Source organism: Pinus tabuliformis, chromosome 3_1, assembly GCF_031772625.1.
Source record: "Pinus tabuliformis cultivar Carrire ecotype Pingquan chromosome 3_1, CPIR1, whole genome shotgun sequence".
Taxonomy (NCBI): Eukaryota; Viridiplantae; Streptophyta; class Pinopsida; order Pinales; family Pinaceae; genus Pinus; species Pinus tabuliformis.
In genome coordinates, this window is record NC_142301.1 from 448,095,806 (window position 1) to 448,109,948 (window position 14,143).

General features: G+C 38.9%; 1 pseudogene; it reads right to left on the bottom strand.

The window, feature by feature from the left end:
• Positions 1 to 8,653: 8,653 nt before the first annotated feature.
• Positions 8,654 to 10,098, bottom strand: LOC149187678 (glyoxylase I 4-like; annotated as a pseudogene).
• Positions 10,099 to 14,143: the final 4,045 nt, after the last annotated feature.

Below are 14,143 nucleotides of genomic sequence, written 5' to 3' on the forward strand. Positions count from 1 at the left end.
TATCCCTTGCCCAGATTGCATGCTTAACTTTCTCAGGCTGCCCCTTTGCCCTACTCCTACAGTACCCCGGCATACCATTATTATGATCCTCACACTTGCTCACCATACAAACCTCTGACCCATTCAGATCCTCCCCTTCCTCTGCACTTCCCAACTTGCCCCCCTCCTCCACCTTACTGTGTGTAACAGGGTGAATTGCGGACCCACTTAGACGTGGCCCTCCCTCAGCAATTCCCAGCTCTCCGCCATCCTTCAACATATTATGTATGGGAGAAAGAGATGCAGGAGTTGAGGCGAAGGAAACATACCCGGACTTTCGCTCGACCGCTGAAGAATCTAACATCCACTCAGCTCCGTTCTCCACCTTCCTTCGCTGCACATTGATCATCTTCCTCTCTTAGCCACCCTCATTAACCCTTTCCCAGCTATCCTACGTCCCATCCCACTCCCACTGCCAATTCTTCCTTCCTCTTCTCCCACTCTCCTGTCACCTCATTGCCTCGAAACTCCCTCAGGCATGCAGGATACCATCGTGTCCTTTTAAATTATGATGAGGGTAGTTGGTGGCCAGCCTGGCCAACCTCTCCCCTGCATTGTCATTCTGGTCGTACTCTCCACTTCCATCACCCAAATCGGGGGATTTCGCAAGGACAAAATTAATTTTAAACTATTTTCCATTTATAACTTTTACAGATTTAGTTTTGCAGGAGAGAAATTCCATATAGCTATGAATCTTTGTGGAATGAAGGATGTGTGGAGATGGGGTATGTGCAGGTGAACAATGGTGCAGAGGGATCTTTACTGCGTGGATGTGTAATTAATTTAACTATGAACATAAAGAAATTGTTTCCGTTTGTGGTTTATCGATTCCGCTTTTGTACTCCGCACAATGAAAATGTTGACTATCCTTTGACGTTGTGTACAATTAAAATGTTTATCCTTAATGCGGTAAAAATATTAATTATTGAACATGCATGGAAAGCAACTTTTGATTTGCAACATTTAGTGCAAAGAACTAAGTCATTTGTCAAGTCCATTGAATGTTATATATAAGGACATGATATCTTAATACTTAAACTATATTATTATCTACCTAATTAAGATATATATAAAGTAGGTACAATATACTCCTGCAAATATAAAGTTCTAGAGTAGACAATTTTTTTGCACATTGTTTCTCCTTTGTGTGCATATTACAAAATTAGTCTCTATTATGCAGAGATATGAAACATTGTGAATCCATAATGATGTGCGAAGAATGGGGTAGGTGCGAGAGAAGAGGTGCAGAAATGAATTAATTTTAAATTCTTTTGCATTTAAAATGCTTAGAAATTTAGTTGCATGGGAAAGCAGTTGAGCTATGAATTAGTGTAGAATGAATATGTGTGGACGACGGATTATGTGTTGGAGAATGGGGGGGGTGTCATTCCTTCAGTTAGTAATGTGACACTGATTGATCCAGGTGGATATTGGTAGCCACCCGCCTATTCCACTTGGACCCTCACCATTGTTTCTTTCGGTTTTTCAGTTTCCTTAATTGTAGCACAATTTACTATTTTTGGCAGTTTTTTGGGTCCTTAACTTCCCCAGCCGTTTTGAGGCCCTAAACGATTTTTTTTGGCAAAATTTCTATAGTGATTTTTATGGCAATCACATCAAAAATTTATTCTGCAGAGAGATCTTTCCAATGAGGTATCACACGTGTCAAATGGAGATAATATGACCAAGTTACAACCCCGAGAAATTGGCTACCTAGCTAACCCCAATGGGGCCCATAAACTCTTGGTGTTACATCTCCTTGGCTTAGGGTTTTGGTTGTTTATGGTTTTCTCTTATTGTTCAATAATGAAAAGGTCCTCAAGCCTCATTGTAACTCAGTTTAGAGGCATGTAGATGCCATATCTCTTCTTAGAGATAAGATGTCATTATCTGAGCGAGTCTTCTTTCCATTTTGTTTGTAAGAAAACTTTAGTATTTGATATTAATGAAATGAAGTGTTTTTCTACTGCATCTCTATATTTATGGTTATATTTATAATTTGTTGCATTCTTTTTTAAATCCGAATCAATGGTATCAGAGTGGTATGCTCTTTCTTTGTTTTTCTTTGCATGTCCCTAATGAGGTTGGGATATAAAGAGTTAGGGCTTGAACTAGTCGAACCTTTGCAAGACTATCCTCGCAAATCCCAATGACCTCCTATGGTAGATGAAAAGAAAGATGAGGGGGTAGGAGATCTTATCAAATTCTTGCTCAAGGAATCCCTCGAGAGACAAAGGAATGTGATGATGGACAAATTTGCGCAGATCCTTCAGCGTCTAACCATGGATGATGCATCTACTTCCAGCAACTATTCTGGAAGTGCCACACCCTTTAAGGTATAATTTAATTTTGACATTCCCATATTTGAGGGTTAGATAGATGCAGATGCTGTAGATAAATGGTTGAATCTGCTAGAAGGATATTTTTATGTTCATGATTTTTCCAGCCGGGAAATGATCACTTTTACACTTCTCAAAGTCACCCCCCAAGTCAAATACTGGTGGGAAACCTACTGTGAGCAGAAGGATGAGAGAGAACCCTCACTATTTTTAGTTGCACCCACTTGGAATTTGTTCCTGGATGCCATCAACGAGCAGTACTACCCTGTTGGGAGCTATGAGGATAAATACATAAAGTGGACCATGCTGCGGCAGGGAAGGGACCAACACGTGTCGGAGTTTACTAATTTTTTTCATACCCTTCACACGAAGTTGGGTATCAAGGATTCTGAGAAACATTTGGTACTCAAGTATCGCGACTGCCTACACAGGTACATCTAGGATGAGATGGAGTTCTTCAACATCTCCTCGCTTGGCAACACATATTGATATGCTGTCAAGATCGAGCAGAAGTTTAAACAAAAGAAGTGAGACTTTGGATCTGTAAGTTTGAAGCAAGGGAAAGGTGCCCCCAAACCGCAAAACTAAGGACAAAGCCAAGGCGGGGTGACCCAAGACAACCCGTTGAAGCTGCAAGAAAAGAACATCACCACGAAGTCAAAGAAGGATAAAGGAAAGTGGTGTGAGTTCCATAAGAGCCCCACTCACAACACAAGTGAGTGTTGGGTCAAGCAACCGCTAGTGGCCAAGTTGAAGGGTTCAGAATTAGATGGATGTTTGGACCCTGAGTCAGAACCCGACAAAAGGAATGAAAAAGGTAAGAAGATTATTGATGTGGAGCCCGATACCATTATTGCCACTACGAAGATCCAAAAGCATGAGCCTGAAGATCCAGAGGAGGGGGAGCATCTCTTCTACTCACAAATGTGGGAGAAGGGTTTTTCGTTACAATTCATTATCGATAGTGGGAGCCAAAAGAACCTCATTTTAGTAGAGGTTGTGAAGCGGTTGGTTCTATTGACTACACCACACCCACAGCCATATAATATCGGGTGGCTTCACCAAGGACAATATCTCTGAGCTAGCCAGCAGTACTGCCTTCCCTACAACATCAAGCCCTTCACAGATGAGGTATTGTGTGATGTTGCTCCTCTTGACGTTTGTGATGTATTATTAGGACAAACATACTTATGGAAGTGACATGTTGTATATGAGTCTAGACCTCACTCTATTATTATTTCTTTGGGCAATACATTATACAAGATATCGGAGGTAGCCCCACATACCGCTACCTCTTTGATCTCTGCTAAGAAATGCAGTAGGATCATCTCCCAGACTAGGAAATTTATTTTCTTTCTGGTTTTCTCTCAAAGTAAGGGTAAGATCGTAGCTACATACATGGCCCCCGTGAAGGGTTCCTCCACTCAGCACAAGCAGCTAGATACAGTCATGAAAGAATACAAGGACATCTTCCCCTCACCCACAGGGGTACCATTGCACTGTCAGGTCAAACATTCGTTTGATATGAATCCCGGAGCACCTCTATCCAACAGACCGATATATCACCACTCCATTGTGGAAATACCAAGTACAAGTAGTGACATGATCAACATCGAGCGTCGCACAAGTTCTAGGTGGGCGACAAAGGTTGGTTATATTTGCAGAAGGAGCGCCTTGCTAGACCCCATCGCAAGCTTCACCCGCTCCGATATGGGCCATAAACCATCACCAATGTTGTCGGTGACAATGCCTTCGAGCTTAGCATCCCACCGTTCCTTGGTCTGCACCCAGTGTTCAATATAGATCGCCTTTGGCCATACTTTCCACCATTATTGGACATATCTGACATTGCAGAGCAAATCACACCAACAGAGTTAAATCTAGACTGCATGGAAGAGGATGCAATTGATCGGATCGTGGACACGTAGATCAAGAACACTTGCTAGCAGAAGATCCAACGGTATCGATTTGTCAAAGCTGGCCAACTCTTGCACCAAGGCAAATGACTCAGCAGGGACCAAGTTCAGCAGAAGTTTCCTCATCTCATGGAGGAACTCAACGCAATGGGGATCATTGCTTCCTAAGGGGGGAGGACTGATCTAGTTAGATATTCATGGCCACTCGCCTATTCCACTTGGACCCTTACCGTTGTTTCTATTAGTTTTTCAGTTTCCTTAATTGTAGCACAATTTACTATTTTTGGCAGTTTTTTTTGGGTCCTGAACTTTTGGATCCGTTTTGAGGCCCTAAACGACGTTTTCTGGAAAAAATTCCATAGTGATTGCTTTATCCATCACATCAATAGCTATAGTCTTTGGAGAGATCTTTCCAACGAGGTATCACACATGTCAAACAGAGATAATATGACCAAGTTACGACCCCAGGAAGTTGGCTACCCAACTAACCCACAGGGGCCCATAAACTCTTGGTGTTACATCTCCTCGGGTTATGGTTAGGTTATTAAGGGTTTCCTCTTATTGCTCAATAATAAAAGGGCGCTTGAGCCTCATTGTAACTTAGTTCAGAGGCATGTAGCTGCCACATCTCTTCTCAGAGATAAGCTATCATTGCCCAAGCTAGTCTTCTTTCCATTTTGTTTGTAAGCAACTTTCATTACTTGATATTAATGAAATGAAGTGCTTTTCTGTTGCATCTCTATATTTATGGTTATATCTGTAATTTGTTGCATTCATGTTTAAATCCGGATAATTGATAGAAAGTTAGGTATTTCTAGTGCATTTATCTTTTATTATTTCATTTTAAGCTATTTTCCATTTAAAACCTTTACAAATTTAGTTGTGTGGGATAACAATTACATAAAGTTGTGATTCTGTGCACAATGAAAGATGTGCAGAGGATAGGGTATGTGCGGGAGAATTAGGGTGCAGAGGGAACTTCTTTGTGCAAGCACAAAATTAATTTTAGTCTCTTTTCCATTTATAACTTTTACATATATTGTTTTGCGGGAGAGCAGTTTAGTTTAAGTAGGAACATAAACTTTAATTCAAAATGTAATAGGCACAATTAGAAAGAGTAGTTGGTAAACTATAAATAATGAATATTTCACATTTTCCTTGCTAGTGACTATAGCATAGAGCTATGAATTTGTGCAAAATGGAGGATGTGTGAAGGATGGGGGTATGTGTGGGAGAATGAGGGCGCAGAGGGAAATTTATCCCATCGACACGTAATTAGTTTAACTATGAACAGATCTCGAATTAATATTATTATGTTTCATTGTGTGCAACTTTCTTTGTGAATAGCTTTTACTGTGTGGAGGAAGGGGTACGTGCAGGAAAACGAGGGTTTAGAGGGAACTTTATTCAATAAGGATGAAAATAATTTTAAGCTATTTTCTATTTAAATTCTTTATAGATTTAGATATGCAGTAGAGCAATTGTATAAAGCTATGAAGCTACACGGAATGAAGGATGTGCAAAGGACGAGGTATGTGAGGGAGAATATTGGTAAAGAGGGAACTTTATTCCATGGATGCGTAATTAATTTAACTATGAACATAAACATACTATTTCAATTTGCGTTTTGTATGATAAAAGTTATGGTTATGCTTTTGTACTCCACATAATGAAAATGTTCACTATGCTTCAGCACCACATGTTGGGTATGTGTTATATTATTTCCACAACTGGCCCCATAATACATTTTTGGGGGTCTGGGGCTAAGGTGAGAGATATCAACCCATACTTCCTTCGCTCACCATATGAAAGGAATGTTCAAAATTGTACTTGGGGAATTATATTCAAATTCATCCTCGGCAACGATGTCAAAAGATGTTGTAGTTTTGTTGTAGCCCTTACAATAACACCCAAAATTTCGAGTCCTCCATGCTTGCTTCAAGCCTTTAGGGTTATGATCAGGCCTTGAATCAAGAAACCTCTCCTCAACGTATTCTTGACAAACCCCGTTAATGCTCACACTATTGCTATCTTTATTCTTCTGGATTTACTTCTGAGATTGATTAGACTCACACATTAGGGTTAATGGGTGTATGTCATGCCTTAAGCTCCCGTATCGGTCCTAATCACTTTTAAATTCATTAGGGTTTTCAACATGTGGTTGTTGTAATGTGCTATTAGGCATTATCTCTCCATCAGTATGAATTTGCAAGAGGTAGGCATAAAGTTGTGTCATTGGTCATATTGTGCATTTTCTCTTATGCCTTCAGTTGCTTTGGGGTTTGCAAGGCTATGTCTTATACACATATTGTCAAACCCTAAGTTACCATAGTTGAGAATCAAAGGGTTAAGCCTGAGTCCCTTGAGCTTCACTTTGGCTTGCATTACTTAGCTTGCTCTCGAGCATTTTCAAACAGTTTTTAGTTGCATCAATCACATCCATCAAGAAAGTTTAGGTTGCCAAAGTTTTACATTTCAATTTACATATCAATCTTTCAAGATAACATTTAAGGAAGTTTCCTTCCCAAGTCATCACATCGATCATTCTTTTAATATCCATCTATAATTCTTTTAATATCCATAAATGTACCATTTACTTTACCAAAAAAAGTTTAAGTTACCAAAATTTTACATTTCAATTTACATATCAATCTTTCAAAGTAACGTTTTAACATTTAGGGAAGTTTCATCCACCGTGAGATCTACTTATGTGGGCACAAATCATATATCATGTGCCAGATCTCTTATTTTTGTATGTCTTAGGCTTGCTATTTAAATTTCCTGGGATTAATTTGTGTTAAAGGAAAATGAAAAGGCTCTTAATTTCAATTACATGTGGTATTGCAGGTCTCTTATCCAACTAGACCGTAAAAGTGGCACCGAGTACCCTAGCGCGCTATGAAAAGGCTATGTATAAGTAAGTGGGTCCACCGTGAAGAAACCCCACACACACACACACACACACACACACAGATATATATATATAGATATATATATTATTAATTACATTCAGGTGAGGACACATATCATTAAATGCATAGGAATAAGGGGAAGGCGCGACCCAAGGGTTTTGAAAGGCTTTGTTGACATTGCAAGGACTTGCTTCCACCACCTAAGGCTACATTTTAAAGGTAATTCATGTCATCCATAATGGGGACTTGCATTGCACGAAAAGCACACAATTCAACGTGCAAATTATAAGGAAGTAACCACGCAAAATAGTGAAAAGGAAATCATGTGTTGCAAAGAAAACCTCACCAACCATGCGTTGGTGAATGGTGTCGTTGAAAGGGAATTTCGAATGTATGTACACATAGCATGAAAACAATGGCATGATTCTTGAGGGACACGAGTTGTCATCGCATCGAAAGTTTGTATCAGTAAGCACCCTCGAAATCTATTCAATCGACACATGGGAGACAAAATGCATGTTGAAACCAAAGCAGGCATCACATACGACTATACTCGGCAGCATATGAAAATATCTATTGGGATATTATGACAAAGATTCTCACAAGTAGCAAGGTCGCAATTGTGAGTCTCAGAGTAGCTACCGGAGTTGCAACCTCAACTATAACACGACCATGCGACTTTTACCAGTCGCAGTTCTCTCTGTGACCCCCACAAGTCGCAACCTCCCTCGTTGGTCGCATTCCTTTTCCTCAGTTGTGCATCCAGAAAGTGATTCTCCCATCAATGTGCAACTTTGCGACATCTGCAAAAATCATGATGTCCATCTGCAACCTCTACAGACATAGTTCCCAAGCGCGGTCTGTCTCTCCGCTGGTCACATTTTCTACCACAAATCGCAACCCAAACATGCGACCTGTTGTAGGATTTTGGCATGCCCCAGACTCCACGGTTTTTTAAATAAATAAAATGATTGACTGTTTTACGGAAAATGGTTGCATTGTTATTGTACTCTTTAAGTTTCGTGTTCCCTTGTAGTGTCGTGTCTAGGGCAGGTTCTGCATTTGTATTTGTGCTCTCTCTTTCGTTTCTCTTCAAGTGTCGTGTCCAATGCAAATTCTGTCTGCAAATTTCCCAGATACGCGACAAATTATTTTACAATTCAAAGCCTCGTGCCATTTGTTGTTGTTTTGATACATAATTCCAAAAACTAAACACTCGATGGATACGATACGATGATGATGCAGCTACATACATTGCAATACAAATATTATTAAATTAAATCAATTTATTATGTCATCTAACCAACCCAAACAATGGTAAGGCGTTAGAATTCTGTCCACATTAGAAAGGTTTTAGTCACAGATCTACAAATGATCAATGAATCATCATGCCCCTCTATATCTCTTGTCAAACATCAACATAATTTTGAGCACTGGACTTCCTCAATCATATCACAATGCCAAACTCGACCTCATGTTCTGGATTGACACTACTGAACATGAGAATTTCCTGAGGTACGGATGGTGGCTCCACTAATTTTTGTTGTTGTTGCTTTGGTGGGCTCATATCCAATATCATTTGCAGTTTTGAATCAATGGCCGATTGGAACCTACAAGCATGAGAAGTGGATGTCAATGACACCACAGGGAGATTCTCACAATTACACATTTCGATGATGAAGCCATCAGGGTCATGAATGAACAGCTGATCCACGTATAATCCTCCTTCCTCTACTCTGCGTTTTACTTACTTTATTTCCATGTCTTGCAGCTTCATCTCCACCATCTGCCTGCTATCACACTACACATATGCAATCCACAATCAAATATATTTATCAAAAAATCTCAATGATATGATATGATCAAAGAATTGCAGATCCCATGACCAACATGAATATTCATTCACCCTCAGTGTATGTATACCTGGAAAGATAGGTGATTATCCCTTGGATTAATCTCAGATTTGTTAGATAAATCCTCTAGATTCTTAGTCTGTAGCAAATGTATGCCAACTCCATAATTGAACAGCCTGCACAATCATTAAAAGTGTAAGACTCTTTTTGCATCTGTGGGTCCATAAACAAACACGCTGGTTTAAACTGTGGTTAACAGGTAGGAAGAATTGAAAAGAAATATAGTTACCAGGCTCCATCAAAATCAAAAGACCCGGGCCTCTTGATAGGAAGGAACAATGTTTTACATATGGGGTTAGGCAAATATAGGTGATTATCCCTTGGATTAATCTCAGATTTGTTGGATAAATCCTCTGGATTCTTAGTCTGTAGCAAATGTATGCCAACTCCATAATTGAACAGCCCGCACAATCATCAAAAGTGTAAGACTCTTTTTGCATCCGTGGGTCCATAAACAAACACGCTGGTTTAAACTGTGGTTAACAGGCAGGAAGAATTGAAAAGAAATATAGTTACCAGGCTCCATCAAAATCAAAAGACCCGAGCCTCTTGATAGGAAGGCACAATGTTTTACATATGGGGTTACACAAATATAGGTGATTATCCCTTGGATTAATCTCAGATTTGTTGGATAAATCCTCTAGATTCTTAGTCTGTAGAAAATGTATGCCAACTCCATAATTGAACAGCCTGCACAATCATCAAAAGTGCAAGACTCTTTTTGCATCCGTGGGTCCATAAACAAACACGCTGGTTTAAACTGTGGTTAACAGGCAGGAAGAATTGAAAATAAATATAGTTACCAGGCTCCATCAAAATCAAAAGACCTGGGCCTCTTGATAGGAAGGCACAATGTTTTACATATGGGGTTACGCAAATATGGGATGGGCGAAGGGTAGTTTGAACCCGTGACTTCCCCCTCCCAATACCAACGCCTTACCATTGAACCATCAGTAGGGATTTTGAAAATATAGGCCATGTTCTTTTATTTAATGCTGCAGCAATGTCCGGCAATGGGGGAAGTAGTGGAGCCAGCCCTCACCCCATCCAACGATGCGCCTGAACAAAGGGCTGGGCCAACATTAAGCGTGTCCTTAATCACGCTTAATGATTAATTAAATCGGTTTTATATTAATTAATTGGATTTTAAGTTGGCGGCAATTTTAGCGGAGCACTAAGTTTGGAGGAAATTCTAGTTTTAGTGAACTTAACTAGAGTCTCTCTAGATTTAGTAGGGTTTCCTAGGGAAAAATTGAATGAAGCATATCTTGCATAATTTCGACCAATTTTGGAAAACGAATAGTCAATTTTGGATGATTTCAACCTTCCAAAGTCATTGGTATAGGTTTTAGAGGAAATAGAAAACTTCTACAAGTGATTTTTCCACAGGGAAGTTCAGGGAAGCCCAGAGCCACTAGGGAAGGGGGTCATACCTAGAGCAGCTAGAGTAATTTTTTAGAGATCCAATAGTCATTTTTGGCTAATTTGGACATTTTGAACAAATTGGTGTAGGTATCAGGAGCCATAGAGCTTTGTAAACATCATTTTTTCCACATTGAGCTAATACAGAGGCCCAAGCCATGGAAGCTAGACCAAGGAGATGTAGCCGAGGAGGGGTGAACTCCTTCATAAAAATAATGTGTTAATGTGTCCCTTTGATGGTTTGATGCACTGTACATGTTTGTTGTTCATTATTAATTTTTGAAGCTATTTTTCTCATGAATGTCTTGTTTAACTTAAGGAAATTTACCTATTTGTAAGCACCAACAACTAAGGAAACCTTAGCACAAAAAGCAAGAAGAAAACACATGTTTATAAATATGTAATTGTTATTAGCATAACAAAACTATTCATACAAAAACAGATCAAGTTGGTATCAGAGCCCAAGGTTGAATTGCTTGATTGATTGAGTTTGTGCAATTAGGGTTTTAATGGTTGCAAAATTGTGATGCTTACAAGGTTAAAGTTGCAGAAAGGAGAAGGGAAGATATTGGCTGCAAATCCTAAGGTAATGCCCAGAAGAAGGAGAGCCACAAGGCTAGAATATCCACCACCTAAAGTTCCAATTCCAGCTGCACTTGAAGCTCCTCAAGTTTTTCCTTCAATTGAGATTGAAGAAGTACAATCAGTACAAATTTCTGAGCTTGAATCCATAGCCATTATGTCTGGAGAAAGAGAGCCTGAAGGTCCCTCTTTAGAAGGGGAAGAATTCAAGAAAGCTTTCTAGACTTTGACTGAGATGGTTAAAGTCCTCTATGAAGAGAGGAATACTAGAATGGTTGGAGAGAGTTCTAAACCTCCACATGGAGAAGGAAGCTCAGAGGAAAAAAAAGATGAGAAGAAGGATTCCAAAGGGAATGGTGGAAAGCCACCCCATCTCCACCATCCTCATCATATTCCTCATCATCTCACACAACATCATCTTCCACTACCACCACTAAAACTACCCATACTCATTCAAAAACCCCAAAAGGAAAGACTCCATTACTGAAATTGAACATAAAATTCGAACTTCCCATGTACAATGGAGAGGTGAATGCAGAAAATTTGGACAATTGGATTTGATAGTTGGAGGTATATTGCAGAATTTAGAACCTTCAAGAAGACGATATAAAGATCAAGTTGGCTTCACTGAGGCTAGAAGGAGCTGCACTAGTTTGATGGGAGGCAACGACTCAAAAGGAAATGAGAATCCATGGTAAGGTATCCATTACTTGGGTTAAATTTGTTTCTGCAATTAAAAGACATTTTTATCGTTTAGCCTATATGCAAAAAGTTATTATAAGTTGGCAGAATTTTAGGCAGCTTAAAGGCCAAACAGTCCAAGATTATAAACATGAGTTTAGAAAAAGGTTTTTGTTGTTAGGAGTGAATTTGAATTCCTAAGACACACTACTGGAATATATTGGGGGTTTACATTCCTATCTTAAACACACTATTCTTATGCTCAATCCAACTAATTTGGATGAAGTATGTGTGCAAGTGACGCATCTTGAATCTAGAGGAAAGAACACTTATGAAGAGAGTAGTAATAAAAAGCCACCTAAGGGTAAGGAGAAAGAGAAAGGAGGAAAATGGAAGGGAAAGAAGAATGCAAGTGTGAAGAAAGAAGGGGGGAAAGTTATCTGTAAACAATGTTCAGAGAGGGACATAATGAAGATAGTTGTTGGAAATTGCATCCAGAAATGAGACCAAATAAGTTCAACAATAAAGGTAAACAGAAAACCATTGTTACCACTCAAGAAGATTTAGGTTCTGAATCAAGTGATGAAAAAAAAAACACTATCATGGGAATCAAAGGAAACAAGATATTGCAAGAACCAGTTCACAAAACTGTAACACTACTACTACTCTAGATGAAAAGAGACGAAATGAGTTATTTCATGTTGGGGTCATATCTAAACACACCAAGATTGACACAGTATTCGATAGTGGGTCACAAGAGAATCTAATCTCTGAAGACTTAGTAAACATGTTGAATCTTGAAACTGTACCTCACCATAAACCATACCCTTTGGGATGGATAACAAGAGACACCAATTTACATGTTAAAAGAAAATGTTTGTTTAAGTTTGCAATCATTGCAATTTTTTATTACGAAGTAGAGTTGGATGTGGTACGGCTTGATATTTCAGGTGTGGTGTTGGGTAGTCCATATTTGTATGACCGGAAAGCAGTCTTTTATTGCCATGAAAACAAGTATCACTTGTTCAAGGATGGAGTGGAGTACACAGTGAGAGCCCATCGCAAAAAGCTGAACATTTCTTTGGTTAATGCAGGGGAGGAAAAAAGACTAGTGAATTCAAGTAAAAGTTTAGTACTTCTCATGTTCAAGCCAAATGATGATATTGCTTATGAAAATGTTGTTTCATGTAATGCAAATTTAAATTATGATTTGGTTGGTTCAGTTCATAAGAGTGATGAAGTATTTCAGGTTGTGAAAGAATCATCCTTCAAGGAGGAAGAAAATTCACATGAAATATCTTTGCAACAAGAGGTTTCTCTTTGTGATGTTAGCATGCAAGGGTTGAAAAAATTGCAAAGTGTAGAGACACCAATGCAATGCAAAAGTTTGTTGAACAATGGGCTCATTCAATCATCCCTTATGCCATGTTGTGTAGCGATGGTTATGGTGCCAAAGAGGAATTGTAAGTATTTCAAGAAAGAGGGAAAAATGAGTAGTTTTCGCCAAAGCAAAGTTGTAAAAGGAGGCCAGTGAAAGAATATACATAACACAAAACAAGAATTGTTTGTATGGATTTTAATGTTTTATGTTCTTTGTAGCACTTCTACTACATACATGTATTTGAATTATGGCAAAAAATAGTCCTTTCTTGAAGAAATTGTCCACTTGGGTGACATAAACATGTTTAGAAAGTTTTCTTATGCACATGTCATCTATGAAGGAAAATTGTTTGATGTTTTGCAGATATCAAAGTACAAGTTGGGTTTCACTTCTTTGATGCATTTGGGCCATGATATTGAAGGAGGTAAGTTGAAGGCAAGCCTCTCCAAGTTGGATGCCATTGTTGATTGGTCAACACCCAAGATTGTCAAATTGATAAGAGGTTTGTTGGGAGCAGCCCAATGTTGTAGGAGATTTGTTGTTGACATTTCTTCTTTCGAAGCTCCTTGGCATGCATTGTTATGTGTGTGCAAAGTCTTTCAGTGGGGAGGCAAACAACAAGAGGTATGTGTTGCTTCAAACCAAAAGATCAGTTCAATTCTTTTTTATGCTCTTTCAAATTTTGAAAGGTTCATTTGAGTTTCACGTTTATGGAAGAAAATTCACCATCTTATTTCGTTTAGAATATTTCCATGGTGTAAAGATTAAGTTGTAGCAATCCATGCACTTTCATTGGATGGATACTTGTCAAAAATTTCACTTGGTTCAAAGGTACAAAAGAGGTATAAGAAACAAGTTCATTGTTATGCCTTTTAGGCCTGTTGGTTATATAACTGTTGTATTCAGGCGTCATTATGTTTTACATGGAAGTTATGTTCATAAAATTCATACTTTCAAG